Raw genomic sequence first — 3899 nt, 5'->3', positions numbered from 1 at the left:
TTGAATCAGGCCACAAAAGCAGCTGCTTTTCTCCTCTACCAAAGTATAAAGATGTTGTAATACAGCTGTCAGAAGTTAACATTACTATAGTAAAAAATTATTTTGTAACACAGATACGACCTGTGTCTCTAAAGAAGGAGTTAGACAGAGGGGAGTTGGATGCTTGTGTGTAACTAATCATGACTTCATCACCCTAAAGACAGTATTAGGTGGTAAATGTGATAGAATGTCAAACCTGGTTTCCAACACACACTTGACAGAATGATGGATGCAGGAGTACACCACATAATGCTGCAGGAGGAACTGCCCACACTACTCCCATGTCTGTCAGCTAGTCAGACTAGTTGGGTTTGCTTTAGACTGGCTAGTTTGATCTAAAATAATAATTTGAACTACAGTCAACTCTGTTTGTTGATAGTCACTGACCACCATAAAAGCACCATTAATTCTGTTGCCATCAGCAAATGCTTTGTAATGATTTAAAACGAATGCAGCTTCCTCTTTAAAATCCCCACAGCATCAAAGGTTTACTTTGTACCCTCCTTGGGCTTTCTAAAGCTTAAAATCACTGCCAGTGCACCTGCTTTCTAGGATCATTAGTTAAATGTCCCGGCAAAGCCCAATCAACCTGGCTTTAGTTACCTTACCTTCTGCTCTAGACGAAAATTAATGTTATTAGATGTGTTTTTCCCTGAAAATTGCTGGTGTTTGGTTACTGTGGCAGCTGTCAGGGAAGTGCAGGGGTCTTTCTGCTGGATGCTAACCTGGCAGGCTGCCTGGGCACAAGCCTGGTCCTGGCCCCGTGCCAGCCAGCCCACCCGTGTCAGGGTGCCCTGAGCCCCGCAGCACACCAGAGCTGAGCCTTGCCAGTGCGCCCTGCCAAACCTGCAACACTCACCCATCAACAATCAGTACTGTCAGCTATGAACTCAGGTATAAGGAGTTAGGAAGAAAAATGCAGAAAATGTAAAAAAACTCCTGCAGACCTACATGGATGGAGACAAATGAAATCTGGTTGATTTGATGCCTCTTTCCCTTCTATTTTGATGTCCTGTGGAAAAGAAATTAGCATAGCAAATCCTGCTTTATCTCTGAACAAGTTTTCAGATTCTGAACCCCTCTCCTTTTCTCTAGAATAAAACAGCCAAAATGAAGATCTTGTCAGCTTCAGAGGGGAGATTTGTCACACACCAGTGGTTTGCAGGGGGGGTGCCCACCCAGCCCTTGCTTCCTGGCCACAGGGACACCAGTGCCACCCAGCCTCTGCTCAGCTGCTGCCACCCCTGTCCTGTGCTTCAGTCTTACTGCAGCTTGCCAGGACTCCTGGATTGTCTGAGCCCTCTGGACAGGGGCATTAAAGACCCTTTTTGAACATAGCTTCCTAAGATAGCCAAAGCAGAATATAAAGTGGAGGGAAAGAATTCAATCACATTAAAGTTAATGAATGGTGCAAATAACAGTGAAGTACTTAACTTGTATTTAGCATAAAAAACATATGAAACAATACAAACATCAAGATCACTTAAAAGAAACCCTCAGGTGGGAAGCCAGAATTGTAGAAGAAACGGTCTCATTCATTTTGCCAAGACTGAAGCAGATAAAAACCATCACTATGCTCTGAAGAAGCATCCTTCCTCAACAGGAAGTATCAACTGAGGAAATAGTAGCAATACCAGTGCAATTCATCTGGGATTAAAATCTGTCCCAATTAAACTTTTACACAGTGAAAACATGTTTTCTCAGATGTTTTAAGTTTTGGATTTCAAAATATGCCCTTTTGAAATACATGCCCAAGCTCCATAATGTATATTGGTGTCAATATCAGTCATACATAAAAATAAAGCAGAGTTTAGACCAGAGAAATGTGGTGGAAAATGAAACAAAAATCTCCTGTTCCAGGGATCTTTGCTTTGTAATTATCCACTGATACTCTCCAGTACTAGTGCTCAGAAAAGCATGATCTGTAAGGATCCCTTCCAACCCAAAGCATTCTGTGATTCTGAGGTTTATCTAAACTTCTTACTAGGAAATACCCACCATGCTTTGTCCAACAGTGCAGTAAGTGCCCTCAGTACCCTTACACATTACCAAAGGGAAAAAATGCTATTTCTTAAAACCCATAAAATAAAAATATATATTTGCAGGATAGATATTTTAGGAGATGCTGTTTGGAATTCTCAGCCTCAAAAGGTTCAAGACCACTTGTACAGTCTTTCTCAGCTCCTTCAGTAAGGCAGGTCTTGTGCTTGTAAGCGTTTAAAGATGCTCACAGGCAGGCACATACCTTCCCTGTGTCCCCACACCTATCAACTTGCTTGCCCGGACTAAAGCAGCCTGCTGCAATATGAAAATGGAGAAATGCAATATCATATACTCCAGAGCCAATTTCTGTACTACTGAACCATGTATTTCAAAAGAAAAACAAGGGGCCTCAGGCCAGGTGGGCAGCTCCAGTGGCTAAATCTGTTCACATTTGTATTTGCCTCTATTAAGTCAGACCCCACATTTTCAACTTGTCTTCAGAGAGGGGAATGAGACACTTTTATTTACTACAGGGGAGGAAGTAACATCTCTGAAAAAGGAATTAACTTATCAAACTTCAAACTACAGGCAGCACGTATGTAAGTGATCATGATTTACTGGAGGTAAAATCAGTGTATTTCCAAAACTCACTTGTGTTTTTTACAGAATTAAACTTTGTATCTTATAAAACAGAAAGATCTTTCAATAAAAGAGGAAATATTTAACCTTCTCAAGGTCAATCTCTATTGTGTTCTCTATGACTCCTCCTGCAAAGATGTGAAACAAATCACATGAAAAGAAAGGAAAAAAAGGGGGGGAAAAAAAATCGAGGATTAGGAAAGGGTGAGTGCTTTTTCTGCAAGACCTTTGCATCTACTCTGAATATGTTTCATTTCTATTCAGTTCTTGTGCAGGACACTAGGATTATATGTATCAACTTAATTCAGTGATAAGAAAATCCTTACTATAAATCCTACCATGTGCGACAAATCTGTCAAGATCTTGATTATCAAAACAAATGAACAGGCAGTAAAATGTGACATACATAGCATACACTTTACATGATAAATTAGCCCTAGCACAACTGACACACATACTGTAAGGGGATGTTAAGGTTGCTATGGCAAGCAATGTCTTTCCTTCCCCAGCACCTCAATCACAAGTTTTCTGAGTCAATGACTTCTAGCCAAAGACAAAAAAAAAAAGTTCTGTAGTTAAACATTATCTGCATATCTGTCCCACTGTGGTCTCCTTCAAAAGTTACTGCCTTCAGAGTGACCTCACCCTGTCACTGAAGTCACCAGCCAGAAGCCCAAAGGTTGTTATTTGCCCCTTCAGCAGATGTGTTGGGGATTTATTGTAATGCTTTAGGGAACCCTTAGTGAAGGCCAAATAAATTAGGAAACTCATGCAGTGAGCAACAGCATTGTCAGCTCAGGGAAAAGAGAGTCCTGTCTCAAGCTACAGATGTGAACAGAAATTCAAGTATTTTAGCTACCGAAAGTTCTGGATGTTATACATTCCTCAGAAATGGGTTGTCATGTAAGAACTGAGGTCTTTTCAGAAACATTCCCACTTTTGGTTGACAAAACCAAAAGTTTTTTGGTTTTTAGTTCCTTTTTCCTACTCCCCACATAAATTCCATGCCTTGCCACAGCTCTGATTTTATCTCCCAATTCATCCATTCCACTCCAAACAGTTCCCTCGTGCTGTGCACAGATTTTGTTCATCATGTCCTGCTCCTTTCCAGCTCTTCTCTTCTTTATTTCCCTTTACCCTTGGCTTCCAAACTTCCCCAGCATTATTATAATATTATCATACATTATGATAATGGAGAGGAGAGGAGACTCGAGGAGAGGAGAGGAGACTCGAGGAGA

Source organism: Parus major, chromosome 1A (genome assembly GCF_001522545.3).
Source record: "Parus major isolate Abel chromosome 1A, Parus_major1.1, whole genome shotgun sequence".
NCBI lineage: Eukaryota > Metazoa > Chordata > Aves > Passeriformes > Paridae > Parus > Parus major.
This window is presented reverse-complemented; position numbering follows the sequence as displayed.